At 39.8% G+C, this 22,510-nt stretch overlaps 1 protein-coding gene across 5 annotated transcripts in view; it reads left to right on the top strand.

Annotated features, from left to right (window-relative positions):
• Positions 1-22,510, top strand: part of GRID1 (glutamate ionotropic receptor delta type subunit 1) — a 486,075-nt gene that overhangs the window by 286,296 nt on the left and 177,269 nt on the right. The window lies entirely within an intron of this gene.

The raw sequence follows: 22,510 nt of genomic DNA, 5'->3' as shown, positions 1-22,510 counted from the left end.
ATTAATCATCTTGCTGAATACAATTCCATCATTTAAGTTCTTCTTTTTACCAGTTTTCCTTGGCTTTTGAGAATTCCTGTGACTTGGAGTTCAAGTTCTTTTACTTACTGTACAAGTACTGTGGCTTTGTCTGTGTTGCTCTGCAAACTGACCCCATTGGTGACCTCTAGAAATGACATTTCTTTTTTAAATATACCAAGAAATTGAATAAAGGGAGGATAAAGTATGTCTGCAACTTATCTAATCATAAGGTGATGAAGAAAATGTGGGCAACAACACAAAAGAGTATTACTGGTTGGAAATGACCAGAAGGAAAGTGGTGTAGCACAGGAATGACCTCAGATAACTTTCTTAAACTCTCATCTGATTTGAACTGGGAACAGCATGCATTAACCAGCCAAAGATAAATTCAACCTTTCATTAAATACTGTGACTCTGTTTTAAATAACTCTGTAAAGACTGATGGACTCATTCAGATGTACTATTTGTCTTTTGGGCTTCTATCAATGAATCAATGTCCTTTATTTGACTGGCTGACACATATTTAATTTGGTGTAATATATGATACATGGAAAATGCCTTTCAGTTTGAAACATTAATGACTGATCGTTGCCATCACTCAAGTTCTGCCTGTTACAATTTAGTTTTTTTCCATACTCATCAAGTTTACTAATAATGATTAAAGATTTTCTTAGTTACATTGTCTTTGACAACAGTGATGATTAAAGACACGGGCAACTTGTGGTATGGAACAGTTCACTTCTGTCCATCATTGATCTTCCTTTCCATACTATCTGCCAGTTAGACCTAAACAGAAGTATGGAAGAGCAAGGTTATTCAGCACATTTGAATGAGTAATTGATGAGTAGACATCAGTTAACCCAATAAAATATATATTTTAAAATCTGTAATCAAGGGAAGGTTATTTCATGCTTATGGGAATATTGGTATTACATTAGAAATTAGATACTTGCAATTAAGATGAATAATGTATTACGTTGTAATAGATAGTGCAATGGTACTACATGGGTTTCAAATATTTAGAACTGATGCTTAATTTGCAGTTTAGGCCTTTTTGTGAATTTTCTATCTGCTTACATAGAGGTCCCTCCTTTTTGTATATTTTTTTCAGGGGGTAGGAAAAAACCCTGAATTTTGAGCAGGGCATACATAACTGATCTGGAGTTTTATTTCAGCACTGTGTGCCTTAGGTAAATGTTCCTGAGCTGAGATATTTGGCACTTGACTGGACTGAGCTGCCTTGTTTTCAGTTCCCAGCTCTGTGGCTTGCCTGCTGGCTGACCTGGACCCGGGCAGGCCATCACTGTGCCGTGTGACTTAGTTTCCCCTTTGTAAGAATCACCTAATGATGCTGATGATCACTAATGATCACTAATGATACTGGCTCCTTAAAATGTATTGAAATCAAACATGTTCATATGGACAACCATAAGCAATGGCTGCTCTTTGCACCTCTGTTTAAAAGGAGACCATACAATTCATCTTCACACCAGTTTTCTGGTTGGTCCCTGACACAGAAACAGAGCCCTCTGTCCCAGGCTGTGGCAGGAGCTCTAACTTCAGGAGATTTATCTTGCTTCTGTTTCTTCTCTTCCTATCTGCCAAATAGGGATCATCACCTGCTTTTTAAAGTGGTTTTGAACCTATAAGAAAAAAATGCTGTATAAGAGATACAATTGTGCTCTGTTTTCAACTTTGTGCCCTAAATGGCCTAAAGTTGTCAGTATTTGGGGAGGCTTCATTGAGGGTTTCAGTTGTACCAGAGTAATGTTCAAATATTACATCTTAGTGTGTAAATGAGCTTCTACACCACATTTCTCTATTTCTTTTGCTACTTTGTAATGGTAAGTTTAAAAATTCACCATTAATTATACTAGTAAGCCTCATTAATACTTCTGGTTCAATAGTTTCAGAGTGAGAAAAGGGTAGCTGTCAAGTTAATGATTTATATCTAGTGTCATGGCTTAAAACCCTATCTTATTTCTGTAAATATGCTTTCTAGCAAAATTGAAAAATAAATCAAAATAATTTAAGGGTTGTTTATCTGAAGTAATAATGTGCTTAATGCATTTGGATATCATTCATCATTTTCTTACAGATGTTTGCACACTACTTTTGATATATGCATAAACTGTGATATATGTATGAAAGAATACTTTAAAATGTATTATGTTCTGAGATGTAGTGTTTTCATAATAAATAGACACCATGCATGTATTAAATATTCTTTGGGGCACATGTACTTAAATAATGTGTATTTTTCCATATATTTTTACTGAATTAAATAATAAAAGGCATTTAGAAGAACCTTAACCACACAGACTTTAGATTCTTGAGAAGAAAGTAGGTAAAGATTAGCCAATACACCTGTATATTACTGCTTTAGGCATACACATGTAGTAATTATTCAGCAGTCTTTGTTTCTTCTGTTTAAATTGACTGAGAGCAAGCTCTTAAGTCATAATACAAGAGTGCATTCTGTGCATGAATATGTTTATTAGACAAGAGTTCTAGATGAGGATGAGACATAGACATATTCTCTTTGCCTTGAGTAGATTTTCAGGCTTGAATTCAGAAATACACTCCGGCTTCTTCCCAGAAGTTCACCAGACCTTACTATATAGTCAGGTAGAGAATATGATGGTGATTTCATTTGCTGTCATTGTTACCTGGTTCCTTGATGTTGCGTGTGTGTGTGGGTCTGTCACAAAAGGCTGAATTCAAACTGATCTGTTTACAGAACATGCATCTCTTGAGCAGTGGAGTGTTAGGCTTCTTCTTGTACTTGCATACTTCAGCTGCAGTTCTGACCTTCACTTTGTAGTACTTTGTATAATATCTGCTTTTTAAACCCATGGAATCATGCCTGGTTTCAAGCTTGCTTCTTGCCATATGTTTGCAATGCAGTTGCTCCATTTCCTATTGGAAATGTTTGCGAACTCCTGTAGCAACAAATTCTAGTTTGTGACCCAAGAGGTGAAGCCCCTAAGAGTAAGAAAGAATATGTTTAAAGTGCATGGGTGTATGATCTTAGCTGAACCAGATGTACCCTGGCAGAAGGACCTCAGTCAGTGCTTTTGGACACAAATAAAATAGAAATATTAAAGTTGGTGTCAGCCTGCAGGGTCAAAGTTATCTGGGTTTTGGGAATAAGATTCAGAAAATGAGGAATAAAACCCCAGCACAAATTAATGATGTAGACATAGAATGGATTTCAGCAGTTTTCTACCAAATGTTGAATAAGGGCATGTTCAACAGTGAAAAATTAAATTAATTTGCCTGTGATTTGGAATAAATTTCACTATGTGCTTCAGGAAGATTACATCACATGCTCCGATTCATTTGTGCTCAGATACCACTTTTAAAAGTTTGTGACTAACTCAAGATGAGGAAAGGTAAAGAGGCTGATTGGTAAAGAAAGGGCTTGGACTTTGGGATTCTGGTATCTATTGGAAGATTTTGAAATGCCAACTTTTCTTGATGAATGGAGCTACAGGTTGTTATCCCCATATGGAACAGTGAACAAAACTCTTTTAGAAAGTAGTGTCCCATGTTGATCATTGGTTACTGGCTGACCTCAAAACAACTTTTTAATTGATTTATAGGATGCAAATGCATTTCCCAGAATTAGTCTAAGCTTTCGTTCAGCTTTGTTTGTTTTTTAAAAGACACTTTTTAGGATGGAGAGGCTTGCAGTGTGCAGCTCTTCTGCAGTGTTGCAAAGGTAAATATCCTCATGTTAGAGCTCAGCCTGCTGCCATGAGTAAAAGCATTCCTGCTTTAATCCTTGATTTGTCTTTCCTAACCTTTCATGGTGGTTCTTATGTGTAGTTTAGTTCTTTGTGGTTCTAGTTTTTTTGGTTGCTGGTGATTTTGAGGCCTGTCATTCTTATAAAATGGGATGATGCATGTGAGTTAATTAGGCTAGGAAAACCCAAGTGAAGAAAAAAAAAGAGAACAAAGGGAGTATACCTGGAGACTCCTTCAATTGCTGTTAGCAGGCTTTGAGGAAAACAGATGTGCATTTGAAGATTTTAGAAGAAAACCACAAATGTTTTTAATTCAGTTTTAAATTGGAAGTAATATTTGACTAAATTAATGTGAAGCAATAAAGTACAAATTTATCTTTTGAAATTAGGGCAATAATTTGATTATATTAAAATGCACCTCCCTACACTAGTGAGGCATTTTGATAATTTGTTCTAATTGCCATTCCTTCTCATACCCAATGCCTAGAATTAAGAAATGTGGTTGTTTTGTTTTTTGGGTTTTCTTTTCCAAATCTACTATCTAATATCATGCTCTCTCCCTCCAAATTTGGAAATGAGAACAATGAAGCCAGCAGTGGGTGATAACTTTCTCACTTTTTTGCAGATAAACACATTGCAGGATTGGGATCTGCCTGCTCCCAGCTGTGCTTCAGCTATAGCTGCTTGTCTGCCAGTGTTTAACTTGTTGGATTGTAAAGTGTTTTTACATAACTAAAGTAGGACTGGCTGCAAGGAAAAGAAAGATTTCCATATGTCTATCCTCTGTCTAAATAATGGACAAAATATTTATTCTATTGGGCTATTTCTAAGTGCTGTGGGGTAGTAAAGATGAGGCAGTGAGGTACAATTATATCCTGTAGCAGTTAAACAGAGTAAAATGCTTTCTTCTATTCCCCTGGTTGCTCTGTGCGAAATTCTTCCGAAAATATATCACACTGATGGGATCCAGTGTCTAGAGCCCTTCCAAATGTACAAGCTTTTTCCTTATTTTAGCTCTCCTTTGTAGAATAAATGCGGTTGTAAAGGGACTGATCATTCACTGAAGTACTGCAGTGGGTTAATTTATTGTAGGGACACAACAATGGGGTTCTCTGTCAATAAGGGGCATTGTTTAGGAGTTCATCCACAGCAGCAGTGAAACAAAAAGACATGTTATTTTCAGGCCACAAACCTCCTTATTGGTATATCTGTATTTCAGTTGCAGGCTCTGCAGTGAACAATGTGAAAAAGGACCACTTGGGCTTCTGTTGCATCCCAATTCTCGTGAAAAACTCATGAAATTCTCATGTAAACTGCTCTGCACAGAGATATGGGAGAACGCAGTGCATAAAATGCAGTTGTTGTGTTTTGAGTCTTACCAAGGCATTTCAATTCTGGGTTTGTAGCTCTGACATAGCACAGCTGGGGTTCAGTTCAGCTGCTCATAAACGGGCTGACTGGGGTGCAGCTGCTGGTTGCCAGCACTGGTTTTAACTGGGCCTGCAAAATCCTCAACCAAGTTTGCTTTTTTTTGGGGGTGGGGGGGGATAAGAGATTTTATTTACAGAATTACAGAATGCCATGTATACAGATAAAAATACATATATATAAAACATATATATCTGTATGCTGATTTTTACGTAATCATGACCAATGCTTCTTTCTTGCTTATGCCTTCTTTTGAAGAGTGTTTGATGTCAACAGTCTCACGATGACCATGCTCTAGTTTCCCTAGCTTTTTGTACCCTTGGTGATGTGTTTCTGCTCCAGAATGGAAGTTTTACTTTGTCTGGAAGGATGTGAGGATAAAAGCTGTTCAAAAACCATGGAAACTCATGGGCAGACACAGACATGTTTCGCAAACTGTCACAATTGGCTTTATTCCCTTGATCCCAATAAAATTAGAGGCGAGCACATGGAGTTGCCCGGGACTGTTCGCTAGACCAGTGGCAGCCACAGAATTGGCTCTCAACTGTTTCATCTCAGCCCAAAGCAGTAACTCCTAGATTTCCTTGCCTTCTGAAAGAAACCTTTGCTAATTATATTAGAGCTCTTGGCAGACTTCAAGGACTTGACAAAAAGGATTTGTTGACTCTTTCCTAGAAGTGGTTTCCATGGCTTTCAGCGGGTATGTTTCTTTTCCTGACGGATCATGAAAGCTGCTACTGAGATAGTATTCTGCAGGCACCAATGTGTATTCTTTTAAGTCCTGTTTTTGATGCTGATAACTGAATAATCATCCCTGTTATAACCTTCCTCTGAAAAACTATCTGATTCCCACGGCACTCTTGTCAGTGGAATTCCACATTTTCCTGTTGCGAGGGAAATAAAACATGCATACAGGAGTTACAGATATGGAAACCTAAAAAAATGTTAAATACCTCAGTCATTTCAGATCATTTAAGATTGAAGTTTGTGTGCTAGAGAAGCACTGCAGTAGTTTAATACCATCCTTTCCTACAGGCATAGGGGCTTCTGTGATATTTGACTGTGACAGGGCACTGCCTTACCATGCAATGTGTGTGGGTGTCCTCATTATAGAAACTCACTCAGTTGTTTATGTTTGCTTTTGGCTTTATTGAAAAGCTTTAACTGTCTTGGAGTTTGTTGAAAGACTGAACTGAGTAAATGGGGAGAATAATGAATATAGTTCAGTTTTTGCAATGTAAAATTTATCCAGGGATTCAGCTGAATGCCCTTTACACCAACAAAATATGATGAGTCGGTCCTCATTTTTTGCATCAATTATTTGTTTGATACACACTGAGCTTTTGAGAGACTGCCTTTGATGTTCAGCAGTGGCTGTGTCTGGTGTGACCCCTTGATGCTTCTTCATGGGTGGAAAAAATTCAGTTGTTAAAAGATGGACAAAATCCCATTTAAGGTCATTATGTTTCTATTGAATTGTATGTTGTACTTCTGCATGTGGTCATTAGTCTTATAAAAACAGCCCCACAAGAAAGCTGAGCATATTTGCATTTCTTTCTTCCTTCCGTGAACTCTTGACTCCTCCACCTTGGTTTAGTCTCTTCTTTACAAGAAGCAGCAGCTTTATAGGGCTTCATCAACCAACATTAATAAACTGTCTTGAAAGGTTTGGGGACATCACAGATTTTAAGAATTGATTTTTGTATCATTGAAGTGAATTTGCATTTTGTATTGACCTCAGTAGACCAATATTCCTAGCTGAAGACAGCCGTGTTTGCAACATGGCGTAAAGCCCTGCAAGAGGAAATGGAACCTAGTTTCCATCCATCTGCCTTGCTAATAGATTAATATTTTTAAATTAAGCCATAAATGAAACATTTACCCCTATTAAAGTTTTCTGGGTAATAAATCTGTGTTGAAGCATGTTGAGCAATGCTGACACTGGTGCTGTGTATTGTACAGAGACAGCATTACAAATAGTTGCAATTTCAGCCATGTAATGAGGTAGCCACAAGCAGCAAAAACCCTCCCTCCTCTTCCCCAGATACTCATTCCATTTCAATGTGTCCTTGTAAAAATTATTTTCCCATAATAAAGACCAAACTGCCAACTTTCAAAGCTCAGGATGAGTGTAATTGAAAAGGATACCTAGTTTAATAAATGTACCTGTAATTGCCTCCCTCCTTTCAGACAATACTGGGGGAAATAAAATTAGCTGCAAATAACACATCCAGAGAATCTGAATGGAAAACAAAAATATAATAAGCAGTTTCATGGCATTTAATTTATATCATGGATTTGTAAGCAGAAAAGCAGAAACCAGTGGACAACAGGGTATGAATCCCCTGTTATATTTAGAGATTGACAGCCTCGTCTTGCAGCACTCATGAGTTGTATTTTAGGAAGTTGAAAATAGAGATAAACAACATAGCTTCAGATCTGGACATCTTTAGGAGCTCAGACAGAACGTGATTGAGTCTGTCAGGAACAAGACATTGGACGAACAGCTGTCGAGTTCACTTAAAACCTCCCTGCAGTTTCAGCAAGCTGGGTGCAGTTGAGTTTACTGCTGTTTGCAAGCTTGTATGTGTAGTGCCCATCATTGCAAAGGTTAGTTTACAGCAGAGTTTGGGTCAAGATATATTTTTTTCAGTGGCCAATTTGTTATTCTCAGTTTTTAAATTATATATTTCTTTAAAGTGCACCTTTCATCTTTACAGATGATTTTCTTCCTGTTATGTTCAATTGAGGTTACAGTGGTGCAGTAAAATTGTTTTGATGCCACAGCCACATCAGTCACAAGCAGTGATGTGGAAACTGACTGGCTCCACTGCTCAGGTTGTACTTTAATGAGGAATTAGTCTGTAGACAGCCTTTACACACTGAATTTTGATATTTATTTGGATGGAACTTCACTGGGGAGAACTCAGATACTGTCAGGTAGCTGTATTCAACTGGGACTGAAGGGAGACCTGCTGCAATGGCATGTCTGGTAGATTATATGAGATTTCCTTGGTGGCGTTGCCTACAAATGTTAAGACTTAAGATGTAGACACATTGGCTAAATTCCAGTCAGAAACTCTTCAGCCTAAGCACTAACACTTTTACAGCATTAATTCAAATTTGTTTTTACCAGGCTTCTCTCTTCAGTAATTATTCGGTTCTGTGAAGATCTCCTGGAATAGAAAAGCTCCAGAGAATGTGAATTCCTCTGTCAGAGGAATGATTTGTTAATCTGATCTTTGTAAATGCTCCTGTCCCAGAGAGGGGCTGTCCTGGTGTCCTGTGGTGCTGCAGCAGCCAGTTGTACCTGGGGTGGCCCTTGTGCGCACCAGAGAGGGGCAGGGGATGTAGCCTCAAGAGGGTATGGCCTGGCACAGCTGAGGTGCCCAAAAGGGCTGATGTCTTCATAAAGAGAGATTCATATCCAAGGTAAAGCTCTCTGCTCCCTGTGTCCTCAAAGTTTTTGGGGTTTTTTGGTCAATTTCAAAGTTGTCTCTCGAAAAATAATCAGCTTGGGGTAGTGGTCCTGTTGCTGAGCAAGCTCAGGGGATGGATACCCAGTGGATATCCAGGGGGTGGTAGAACAAACAGTTTACCTGTTAGGAAATAGGTAAGACCGCCAAAGCAACACTAATTTGCTTGATTGTTTGGAATTGTTTCTATCTTCCCTTGTGGGATACAGTTAGTGTACCACTAAGTTTTTTACAAAGTCACGAAGTTCATGTGGTCTCCACAGATGACATTTTTATCTTGGGAAACAGCAGTAGAAATACATGAGTGGTGGCAGGAAGCAATTTTAAACACAGTCTGAACAATGAGCTGAAACAAACACCCCATCACCCCCACAAAACAAAAAGTAAATGAAAGGTGGATGCATCTTAAACTGGGACAAAATGTACAGGAAGGAGAAGCCACCTGTAAAATACTGTTCCAAGAGACAAAGAAGGGGCTCATTGCAACTGTGAACTGTCAAGAGAAATCAGGCTAAACTACCTGTTTAGTTCATGTAGTTGTAAGGTGAACAGGAGATGAATCTCAACGAAGACTCTGAAAAGCTGAAGGATTCAAAGACATCCTTTCTTCTTTTGCTCAACTGGCTCAGGTAGTTTAGATACCTTTAGCTAGGTGCAGAGAGCATCTGCACTGAGGATATACCTGAATTTGATACCCTCCAGCACATGCACAGCTAGTTCTGGGACAGAATTATCTCTGTGTATGGTAAACATCCCCATAGATATTTTAAGGTTTTCCATCCTCATTTTGGGAAGCAGCTGCAGGATAAGAGCTCTACCAGAAGACAGAAATTAGTGAGGAGAGAAAAAAAGACAAAAAGCAAGATGCATTGAAAAGGCATTAAATGCTTCCAGAGCAATGCCCTGGCATGCAGGGAGGTCCTCAGGTAGAGGGACGTGCAGGGCTTAGTACCTGTTGGCTTTTATTAAACACAAGTCTCTCTGAAGAACATTGCCCTACTGCTCTTTCTGAAGAGCTCACGCCATGTTTATAATAATCATAGAAGGGAGAAAAGGTTACACATACTCTGTTATGCAACTGATTTTGCATTCACTGGACTGCATTTGAGTGTCTGAAAAAGTGTGTGTGTGTGTTTATATTCGTACTTGAAGCTTACCTAGGACATAACCTTTATGGAAAACAAAACATCCCTAAAATGACATTTGTTTCCTCACATTAATTGGAGAGAAAGTTGTGTATAACACGATGCCAGATGCTTGCTACCATCACAAATCACTCCAGAAATAAAAAATGCAGGCATAATTATCTAAGGGAAATAATGAAGCTAGAAGTTTGGGGGGGTAATTTGTCAGGTAAATGAATCTCAACATGAACTGTATGAGCATGGGCTGATACCTGATTTGTCAGGAAGCTTTTACCGTTTGAGGCGGACAAGTGCTTCATTGCTATTTTTCTTAGCTTCTCTTCCTGGCTTTCCCTTATGTTCTTCCCTACCCATAACACCCATCTTGAAGCAGACAGCAAAGCTGAATATCCAAAGTGGCAGGTGTGAAAACTGGATGCCATTGAAATAAACACGGATGGAGAAGGAAACTCAGACCCTTCCAGCATTAAAAAGACTTTGCTTTTAACTGTTGAGGAGGATAACACAGCTAAAGCATGCTGCTTCTATTTTCTCATTCTTGCTGAAATATTTCTCATTAGTAGATTTGTAAAAATGCCAAACTTCACCTAAAACCCAGCTGTTTACAGCTTTTTTTCAAGTTCAGTACACAGTTGACCATCTGACAGGGGAATTCTTGATCTGTAGCCTGAAAATCCGATACAAAATCACTTCAAATTAAATCAAAGAATCTTTTTTTTTTAAATTTCCTTAAAAAGAAAATTTTAAAAAAGGCAGTCCAAATAAATAATTGTGTTTTGCCCCAAATAAAATGTCTTAATCTAACATGATTCCACACTTCTATTTATCCTTTTAAACAGTATTCCCTCCCTGCCCACACAAACACGCACACACTTTTTAAGATGCTAAACAATCAGAAGGAAACAAGGCTATGTAATTACAGCATATGGGACTTATCAGTCTAGAAATTTGAACTTGTTGACCTATTTTAGCCAGATTTGAGGTAGAAGCAGAAACATCAGAGTTGCTACTTCCAGCATGCCTTCTGGGAGGGAGCAGGGGCGCAGCAGTGTTTCTAGGCCTGGCCCTTCACTTCCAAAGTTAAAGCCAAAACAAATGTATCACTTAAAAAGATAGTATTTGCCTTTTAGAATAAATGAACAAATCAATCCAGGGCTGAGTCTGCAGTAACATAATGCACTTCCTCTAAGTAGAGATGAATACAATTAATCAAAATCTTTATCTCGGATGAATCCAATTACATTGGCTTAAAAATGTAAATTGTTCATTTGTGTCAGCCTCCTGGTTTCCAGGAATTCAGACTCTGGGAATAGCACAACATGTCAGTTAAGCTGCTCACAAACAGACATATTTGAGTTTTAAGTGACTTCCTGACATTTGCCTCTTATGTAAGTTATTATGTAAATAGAAAAAGGTTATTTTAATGTACATGGAGTACACCGTGTCCCTGTGTGAGAGCCACATTGCTCAGTCCAGCTTCCTTGAATGCTTGTTTTGGCGCTTGTTGTGGAAGGGTGCTGCTGCTCCTAGAATCTTGCTGGGCTTTTCACACTGGTATGCTGTAGCTTCTTAGTGTATAATTACATGCTGTGGTATCCCAATCAATTCCTTTCAACCAAAGTAAAGGTTGCCCATGTTGGATTCCTAATTGTGGATGCTGCTGCTGCTCTGCTTGTAAACAGCAGTTGCATTTTCCCCTGATTTCCCCAATAATAGAACAAATGTGTGTGTGTGGACATAGTTTTGCAAGGAGAAAATGTGAATCTCAAATAAAAATGAATATTTAGATCTGTGGGTCCAAATATTTTTAATTAAAAAGGGTAAATACACTATTTCTTACTTTCACCAAACCTCAGAAGTCAATGGAATGAGTCTTAGGAAGCAGATGCAGCAGATGTGAACACAAATGCAACACAAATGGTGTGTGTAGAGAGAAATACAGCACCAATTCTTCTGGAGATTGCAAAGAATAGAAGAATTTTGCAGAATAGAAAAATGTAATTTTGAGAAATTAGAGTATAATGGAAGGTATTTGGTATTACGTGGTACCCATTTCTGGAAGCAAAGCTTCCAGTTTTCCATAGGCTTATTTGTTAAGGTCAAGTGGCAGTATTAAACAACAACTAGAGCAAAATGATGCATGCAGTTGTATTTATAGGGTGGTATTAATTACCTGTTAAATATAATAGGGATGGTAAGTTATTCTTAGTTACTGATGTCATGAGACAATGTTAGGTGTAACTTCTTTTGATGGTGTGCAGACAGTCATCATTGAGGGGAAAAAAATGAGTCAGGGAAGAATCATAATTGGGAAAGCAGAACAAAAGTTTTTGGAATGATTTTGGTAATTAACTTTAGTAGAATGAGGATGGGAAGGAGGACAGAATCCACTTAAAAAAAGGGCATGAAACTGTTGCAAAAGAAGAAAAGTTGTGATGAACTCACCTGGGATCCAAATATTTTGAAACTTAAAAGGATTTCTTTTCTTTTGAGGTTCACTCAAAACAGTCTCTGGTGCATTTTAAAACCACGTTGCTAATTGTTTCTCCCACAATGCCTGACAGTCAGTCAGACTTTTAAATACTTTTTCCAATTACTGCCACAAACTCCTTTGTATTCTATCAGTACAATAAAGCAGTTTTACTGCACCTTGCTCTGATGTAGCAAATGAGGTTTCCTGCATTTTTCCTGGCCTGTGTCGTCAGTCAGTCACTGAAGTGATGTTTCAGAGAGCCTGCCTTCAGGTCAGAGCAGACACAGTCCTGCTGAGGCTCTGGGACGTTACCAGTGAAGCCAATATTTGGGATCACTTGGGAATAAGGGAGGAAAGGGTTGACACATCTTCATGCACTCTCCCTCTGCTCTCCCCTCCTGTGGAGGCATGAGTATTTCAGGCACAGAGTAGGTCTGACTGTGATCCATCACAGCTGCTGTCATCACGCCGGCTCTCCTCGAAGTGAAGCTTCCCTGTTAAAATGTTTTGGGAAACGTCAGTCCTGGCATTCCTAGGGGAGCTCCCCACAATGTGGTGGGTGAATGCTGCAGGGAGCAATGAAGGAGCAAGGGCTCACCAGGGCAAGCACAGTTAAAAGGTATAAACCAATCCCTGGTTTACATTTTTCTTAATTTGGTGTTTTGACAATGTGATGAAGACCTGAAAATTGAAGAAAAAATTACTAATGCTACAGTAAAATAATTAAGCCTAATTTCTTTGTGTATTCCCAGGAGAGGATCATGAAGCTACTGGTCAACAGTGAAATCTAATCATTGCTCTGTTCAAAAATTAAGAAGTCTAATATGGTCTTCATCCTCTGATGTGTTCAGAGAAGTTTAGGAATAAGTATTCATGGAGAATATTGATTAGATTTTTATTCAGCTTTCTCTTTACTCTTCAGTAAAGGTTAAGGAGGGTAAACAGCTCTCAGTTCAAACTTCCTATCTGATTTTAACATCAGTCTGTTGCAAAGGCATCTGACAATTGGCTGTGGGTACATATGTGGTTTTTTTTTTTTTTTGGTATATGTTGTGAGAAATGATTCAAATATAGGATTAAATGGATTACAGGGCACATTGGGGAGTGGAGGCTTTGGATTTTAGAGGCGCTCTTGAGTTGCTGTAAAAAAGCAGTTGGAGTCTCTTTTGTGATAACCAAGAAAGGTGTGAGGGAAAAATGACTATTCTGAGCCTAAAAATGCATGTGAGCACGAAAAATTTGAAATGCCCAAGATGATATAGTATGCTCAAAATAGTTCTAAAAGTATCAGAAGCTGGTTCCTTGAACATGTAGACCCTCTTGCCTCACATTATATTAGCAAGTACTATTTTTATCTGATAAAAATATAATCCAATCAAATAATGTGCAAGATGTCAGGCAAGGGGTATCTGTTGTTGCCTAGTATGTGCTAACATCTGTTTACCCCATATGGGAAGTTTTACAGCAGTCTATATAGAAATGATTTTGGTAACTGAACATATTTTGTTTCTCCTGACTCATTATTTACTTTAAGAACTTCTGCTTGATATAGCAGCTTTTTCTTTCTCAAGAGCTTCTTGCCTTATAATAATTAATATTTAACTATATTTTGGTTCCATTTGTGAGCTATTCTCATTCCTACAGAAGTTTAACTGTGATGTGCTGCAGAATGGCAGCTTCAGGTGAGCAGCAGGCAATGGGGGAAGAGTTGAAGGTGGGATGTTGTGAATGACTAATGGCATGGTGCCATTCCAAGGTGGGGATTGGAGGCAGACCATGCTGGGAATGTAGAGGAAATGAGCTTTGTTTACTCTGTATCACGTGTCTCAGCACCTCAGCTGTGATGGCAATGAGGACATTTTAAAACTTGTTCAGTGCTGCTGGACCTTGCACAGGAGGAATTTTCACCCCTAACCAGGCCTTATGTTTCAAGCAGCACAGTGGCAGAAGGATCGTAGCACAGAGCAGATCTCATTCTAGGCCTGACCGTGTTCTGTGCGAGGCATTTGTCTGAGTTAAGAGTAAACAGAGAAAACAGGAGGGACAGGACTGCCAGGAGGGGAGTCCCCGGCAGGGCCCTGCCCCACAGCGCTCGGCCCAGGCGGTGCCCCCAGGTTTGCTGTGTCTCAGGCCCTCTGCCCAGGTGTGCTCACCACCACAGCCACGGGGCCACAGCCACGGCAGCAGCCACGAAGGGCTCCAGACAGCCTGGGACAGCTGTGCCAGGGCACTGCAGGTCCGGGGACGCTGCCCCAGCAGGGACCCTGCTCGTGCACCGCTGCTGTACTGCTGAGAAGGTGGCTCGTAAGTAGCGTTTCCTCCTTTGCTTTTTCTGGCGTGTTTCTTTGCATGCATGGACACAGGAAGCCCATTAGCCCTCTGTAGTCATTTTCCATGCACTCATCTGGCTGAAGGCTCATATTTATCATGCATACATGCTTTTACAAGATCTTTTTATCTGTACGTTTTCACTCAGGAGCAAACTCTGTAACAAGAAATTCTATGACTGTTGAATGTCTGATTGATTTATTTTTAAAAAAGTGACAAAATTTATCTTTCTTTGAAAAGCCAACTTTTATCCCCTGTTGCCTCTCCATTATAATAGAGAGTTTCAACTTACATACAGATGATTCCCTTGTAAGCTCTGATCATTTTGCATAAGTATTAGAAAACTGAAGCTGACCTTGAAGTGGTGAGTGCTGTATTTATAAGTGGAAAAAGGATTGCTTTTATAAAAGATTTGAAAAGATTTTTTTTTGTGTTAGTCTTAAAAAAACACAACAAAATTACCAACCAATACCCCATAAAACTGCAAATAATGTTCTTTCAAGCCTTGTTAAAGAAATAAATTAATTTGTTTTATTAAAAAACATAACTGGAACAAGACATATAAAACATACCAGGTAAAAGGTAGGTGCTTTATAATGAATGCTTTATTACCTGTTTAGTTTATTGTTTATATTTTAATTATATTTCTTCTTAACAGACTATCCCTTTTGTAAGAACAATTTAATATATAAACAATCATATCTTAAACCTTTAGCTGAGTAATTATATACATTTTAATTTTAGCTCTGGGGAAGTTTTAGGCCTGCTCTTTGGCAAAGACTTTCTTTGCTAATTGCTGACTGGAAATGTTATTATGTCAACCCCAAAACAATAGAAGACTAAAGAAAAAAAGAAATGCCAGCTCTTTGGAAAAAGAGCTTTTTAATTGAGCTGAGCCTTTATCAGTTCTGTGTAATATAAATGGTAATAACTTTTGTGCAAATGGGAAGACACTGCAAAGGATGAATAGGAGAGTTGTAGTTTTGTAAAGAGGAATGAACTTCAGGAGAACATTTGTAGCAGAGGTGTACTAGCACTGGAGTGCTGGTATTTAGCATCATTTTTTATTATTCTGCTTTTAGCAAATAATCAGGAGGCTCTAAAGACTTCTCTACACAGTGTGGGCCCAAACTTTGGAATTTCTGCCCAGTGCTTTCTCACAGTGTATGTAGTTTACCTTTTGGACTCCATTGAAGTTTTTCAACTCTTGTTTATCAGATGTTTGTGGCATGATTTCTTGAAGACCCTTCTCTTTTCTGGAGTGATAGACTTTGGTAGGATTTTACTGAAATTTAGATTTGCCTCAATAATTTTAGTTGATTCCTTTTTAATTTAAATATTTGTTCCCCAACTTGTCAGCTAAGCTTCAATTTATAGTAAGGATTGTGCCATCTAGCTTATATTGCTCCATCCCAATGAAAAGCATCATTTAGAAAATCTGAGGGCTAAAATGCACTTGCCTCACTTGCACTTGCACTTGCCTTACAAGTATGGACGTAAGGGCTCACTGCCCTTCTCTGCAATCTTTTTTTCCATGATTTTATCTGTGAGCTTGCTCCCCCAGTCTGAAAACTCCCTGCAGGACCTAATTTACCTGTCTAAAACTGGTACCCTTGAAGGCTGCACTGATCACTTCTGTAACACCAGAGGATGTTAGCACCTCTGACAGAGTGTTTTGCTTTGGGAAAACATCAGAACATCAGCCCAGGGAAAACAGGTATCCCACCTTATAACAGAGTTTGAACATACTGACATTTGTTAGGGCTTTTTTTGTGGCAGCAAGTAATGTCTTTCACTACGTCTGCTTTAGTTCATGCCATGAGTGGAAGCCAGAAGAAGTGGAACAAATGTACAGTGCAGGTCTGCCTTCAGGAGAGACGCCTGGTGCAGGTCTGGCCTGGGGGGTGGGGCAGCACAGTGAAGGGCACAGATCCTGCGTGGTCCATAGTGCATAGGGTGGAAGGGAGTGCACAGAGAGAAAGGAAGAGAAGTGATCCTAGAATATTCTCAGTTGGAAGGGACCCACAAGGTCCAACTCCTGACCCCACACAGGACCATCCCAAGGCTCACTCCATGAACCTGAGAGCATTGTCAAACACTTCTTGCACTCTGTCAGGCTTGGGGCTGTGACCACTGCCCTGGGGAGCCTGTTCCAGTGCCCAACCACCCCCTGGGTAAAGAGCCTTTTCCTCATATCCAGCCTCAACCTCCCCTGACACAACTCCAGGCCACTCCCTTGGCTCCTGTCAGTGTCACCACAGAGCAGAGATCAGTGCCTGCCCCTCCTCTGACCCTCAGGAGGAAGCTGTGACTGCAGTGAGGTCTCCCCTCAGCCTCCTCCTCTCCAGGCTGAACTGAACAAGGTACCTCAGCCTCTCCTCACATAGTCTTCCCTCTAAACCCTTCATCATTTTGGTTGCACTCCTTTGGGCACCCTCTAAAAGGTTTGTATCTCTCTTACATTTTGGTGCCCCAGAATGCCCCCAGGACTGGAGGTGAGGCCACCCCAGTGCAGAGCAGAGCAGGACAATCCCTCGCTTGCCCAGCTGGCAGTGCTGTGCCTGATGCACCCCAGGACAGGCTTGGCCCTCCTGGCTGCCAGGGCACACCGAGACATGATTCTCATCGCCAAGGTTTGGGAGGGAAAGGGTGGCACAAGAAAGATACTCACACATGTAGAAACCCCTTTGGAGGGAGAGTTCAGCATCATTAGATGATTAAGGAGGGAGAATCTCAAGCTCATATAGGATCCTGTACAACTGAGAGAAATGGGCACAGTAGGTCCTGCTGAGGGATATTTAAGGAAATATGAGAGAGGGTTGACTGATAGCAGTGGGAAGTGAAGCATCAGTGCAAAATCAGTGATTAAACGGAGAATGAGAAATGGAGATCATATAACAGTCTGAACATCCTCTCTACAGGATGTTGAAGGGGCATCCCTGTCAGAAAAAGGGCAGGGAGGTGTTGCAGGGGACAGTGGTGTGGGATCTCTGATGTGTGACTGATCTGGTCTGTGATGCAGCGTGTGGCTTCCTGTTTCTTTATTGTGTTTCCCCTCTTATCTTGTTTCGTGCCTCCCTCCATATTTTCCAATAATTCCTCTGTCCTGCAGGGTTCACCTTGAGCATTTGGCTGCTTGTGGCTCACTTGTCCCTGTCCCTGGAAGATCCCTTGCTCTTGTGCCTTTTTTTAAACTGTGTACACCTGTCACAGGGCAGCACAGCAGAGGCTGGCCCAGAAGGTCAGTGTTAAACAGTGTCTCTGAAAACACCATAGCTGGGTGAGGTAGCTGCACTTTTTTTCCTCTCTGTTTGGCTTCAGACACTTGCTATCTAATTACTGAGCACCCTGTGCACCGAACCATACCACTGGCCTTTTCAGTGAGCTTGTAATTCAGTCACTGAGTCATGCTGACCCTCCTTTTTATCCTCTTTCTGATGTATTTATAAACTTGCTACCTGTGCCTGAGACAGCAAAAATCATTCTATAATCTGGACTTCAAAGATGGTGAGAAAATTCAATTCTCAATGATTTTCTTGTGTTCTCTGCAAAAGTAAAGCTCATCTACAACTCTGCTTTGTTATGCTGCCTCACAATAGTATTGCATAAGAACTGATGTCCAAACCTGTTTAATAGTCTGATTTAAAATAGAGCTGAACTTTAAAATTCACTATTTATATGAAGATATGAGAAAATGTATAATGCAGAGAAGTGGTCCAGCAGAGCAGCACTGTCAGCATTTAGCTTGCAGGGGTACATGCCAGCTCTCCGTGTCACTGCCATGTGAGCTCTGTAAGCTCAGCACTGTAGGTGCTAAACCCCATAAAATGCTTGGTTTCAGAGCACTGCTTTCAGTCTAAACACGTGACATCCCATCATGGTGGGTGCTACATAGAAGTGTTTTTTCCCTGGGTGTTAAACCTTGGGAGTGTTCATTACTGATCGCCCTTTTCTGGCTCTTTGCTGGCCACTGATGAGCTTCACGGGCAATTTGAAAGTTGGAACCTAGCATTTGGAATTCTTTTCCACCCTCTCAGAAGCACAAATGTATCTATAGATGAATTATAAAAACCCCCAATATTGTCAGCCTCACACTTACAGGTTTTTAGTTGCAGAGAAACAGGTTAAAACAAAGACTTGGAAGTTTTCTGGTCAATTGTGGAACGTGTTTTAAGTATTCCTTCTATTTCAGAAGATCTCACAAAATATCCTTAGGGTGAGGGAGGAATCCTCTAAAACTAGAAGACTGCTTCTATTAACATATATTTTGTAAATGCAAAATTGTGTCTTTTTAAAAATGTTAAAAAATGTGTAGAAGATAGCTGAGAGTCCAAAATACTCCCAATTCATTAATTTATGATTATTATTTTCCTTCTAATAGTGGCTTTCCCCATCATTTGTATTTCCTTCTCCAGTCCCACTATTAGCCTGTGATTAAATTGATTGTACTTTTCTTTCTTGAGCTCCGACAAAAAAAAAAAAAAAAAAATCTCAACAAAGTATTCAGCAGTGCAAATCTGGGCACTTCATTATATTGTCTCTAGCAGCTGATCAGAAGGTATTGTTTGCCTTTTTTTTTTTTTTGGAAGAAAAATGAAGAACTTCAAATGTTTAGAAGTGCATGTACTCAAACATGAAATGCATAATGATATTGTACTAAATGCATCTGCTGTGGGCTGGACCCTTCAGGAGAAAAATGAGAGACATGAGATGCAGTCCCACATCAGATAATGCTCTCTATCTTTTGACAGCATCCATCCTTTCTCCTGTAGGCATCTGCTGCTCTCCTGTGCAGTTTTACCTCATGGGGGATAGACCCAGCAATCTGTTCTGGCCTGGGAGATACACAATGCTGCGTGTTCCTGCTTCAGGTGTCAGGAGCTGCCTGTGCTAGCACTCCTAAGGAAAACCTGGATTTTCCTTGGCTGTCTTGAGCATCCCTACATGGCATCTTTCTGTGGAGAAAGACATCCTCTAAAGATGGTGCTCAGCAGTGATCCTTCTCCCTTCCTGATTTTAATGGAATCTCATTTGTCTCCTGGAGACCTGAGAGCTTTCTGTGATACATTTTCAGACCTTTTGGGATTAATGTGTGCCTCAGTCCGCACTGCCAGCACTGCTGTTTGTCATGGGCTGGAGGCTGTCTGTCATGGGATGCAAGGAAAGCGTTTGTTGGTGTCAGCTGTGAACTGTGAGGCCTCTAAGGGTGCTTTTTGTAGCTTACAAGGATAATTTGAGAGTCTCTCTGGGGCAGGGAGTCAGAATATCTCCCACTGTCATTAAGGACACCTTTTCCAGGAGCAGAGAGGTCTGATGATGGTGTCTGTTTGCCCTTCTGATTTCTGGACATAAAGTCAGGAAGTTACCAACTTTTTTTCTAGGCTGCTGGGGGCTTCCAAGGAAACTGAGCTGCATCTGTATAAAACATCATCTAGGTCTTCATGGCCCTCTCTGGCTTTTGCATTTTTTAATTTCCTTCATTCTTGTACCTCTTTTGACAGCTTTTTATGGCAGAATTTAGGAGTTTTGTGTCTCAGGTTCTGCCGTTTTCCTGTGCTATGTATTGACCCCAATACAAACATCTGGAGGCAGCTGTTTGGTAGTCAGGTTCAGTAGCAATACCCAAAGAGCAGAGGGAGCAGGAGCTCCTCGCTCACATGAGAACACACCAGAGGCTGTGCAGGAGCACACCAGAGGCTTACAGGGATGAGCTGCTCACCAGCTGCTGACAGCAAACGGGAGGAATTGCCTAACAGCAGGTGAGGTGCTGGGCTCTGAACACGTCCACACAAGTTTGGGGTTGTGTGAAGATGTTTGTGAGCATGGAGAGTTCATAGTGTTAATCCCTGGTGGTGTCACCAGTTCCCTCCCTGGGCCTGATGGGGTGTAGACAGGAATGAAGTGTTTTATCATTATAATGAAGAATGAGTGATGCTGGATGTGACCTGCTCTCCCTACAGTAATTTTGCTGACAGAGGTATATCAAAACTTTTCTTTATAAAATATTCTGTAGAATAAAAGGGAAATAAGTAGAATGTCTTGAAGGCATAAAATAGTTTTTTTATTTCCAAGGTTTATGCTATGAATCACTCCCTTGATTTGCATCCCAATAATCTGATTTATACCCATTTGTTGTTTACTTCTGTTTATGTATAATCTGTTGTCTGATCCTGGTTATCTTCTTTTGGGGCTAAGAGAGGATAATAAAGTTGGAATGCAAAACAACAAAAATGCTTAATTCTTCAAAGTCACCATTTTTCATGCATTGCAATGGGCGTTATAGATTAAAATAATGCAATAAATTGTGGCAGCCAAAATATTTGTATTTCTTCACTTTTCATTTAACCATAAAAATCACAATATTCTTAGTTTATTTAATAGTTTCTATTAAAATAGACATTTTCCCATGAAGCAGTACTGGACTCTTTAGAAAGAAACCACTAATAATCCTCTTTAAGTGATCAATTAATAATAGTCACACTCTAAGACTTTTAAAATCACTTTCCTCACACTTCTGGGCGCTATGTGTCTAGATATATTAAGTTTATATAATTACTATAAGAGGCCATTAACTGGAGCTGAATAAGTGGGAAAAAAGGTTTGATTTTTATAAAAGATGAAATTTTAAAGCATACTTTGTGTAAGATGATTTAAAAAATTAATATATTCAACAAAACATACCCTTCAGTCCCAACCATGGTTTTCAAACTAGATTTTAATCAATTTTTTCAGTTTGTTTCATGCAATCAGTCCTGGTACAAGGTGCTAAGGAGCATTTGCTTGAGAAATTACAATATCATGACTTTGACTTCTGAATAAACAGTAAAATTAATCTAATCCGTACAATCAAATACATTTTCCATGCATTCTCACAATTTTGTTGGAATTTCTTCGTCCTGGGAATTGTATACCTGGTTGTGTACATACCAAATATTTTCCAAGTGCCATCTTTCTACCTGTAGAGTTTCTCCTTTTTTTTTTTTTTTTTTTTTTTTTAACTGGAAAAACTGATAAAGCAAATCTTTGGCAGAACTTTGAAAAAAAATTGTTCCAATGGCCTGCATGCAATTCATGGCACAGGAATGTCTGACTTCTTGCACAATATTACTGTCAGGGTGTGGGTTTTTTAATGTTTTTGTGTTTTCAGGTTTGTTTTTTTTTTTTAAGATGAACTAGTTGAGAAAGGCTTGTGACAGGATGTAGAGAAAAGCTAAATCATGTAAGCAGTAATTAATAGGATTACAGGACATAAGAAAAAGCCTTTGAGAACCCTTCCTCTCTATGGTTGCTTTGGTTCTTGCAGCAGAAGGCTTCCCTTGTAAAATCAGAGCAGGAGGTGCAGCCCCTGAGAGGCTTCACACCAGGGAGCTGCTGTTCCACCCTCTGCTCCCCGTGGCCGAGTGCCTTTGGGATGGAGAAGGGTCCTTCCTCAGTGACAGGTTCAGCAGAAAGCCTGAATGATGAACTGCCCATCATCCTGGATTACCTTCCACTGGGAAGAGGCTCTGCTTCACTGTTGTGGAAGGAAACTGAGAGGGAAGGAAACAGGGAAGGAGGAGAGGGAAAAGCGAGAGGAGACATTTTGTATTGGTGGTATCATTTGAACTATAAAGTTACTCAAGGTATTGAGAGTTCTTTCATTTACAGTGCCTTTACAAATACTAAATTCACTTTAAATGGTGTGAGTATTCCCTCACTGAGCCTTTATACGCTGAGTTTCTGCCCAGAGCAGATTTTTACGATTGTTGTAAGTCCTTAATAAAAAAGCTTCTGCAAGAAATGTCAGGGATTTAACTAGAACATCATGAATAAAGTTGAGGAGGAAAGTGTGCTGAATAGAAAGCTAATGGTATGAAGCTTTGGTTGCATGGAGTAATTTTCCCAATATTC

This window comes from Motacilla alba, chromosome 6 (assembly GCF_015832195.1).
Source record: "Motacilla alba alba isolate MOTALB_02 chromosome 6, Motacilla_alba_V1.0_pri, whole genome shotgun sequence".
Classification (NCBI taxonomy): Eukaryota; Metazoa; Chordata; class Aves; order Passeriformes; family Motacillidae; genus Motacilla; species Motacilla alba.
Note: the sequence above shows the minus strand (reverse complement) of the source record. Positions and strands in the feature narration are given on the sequence as shown.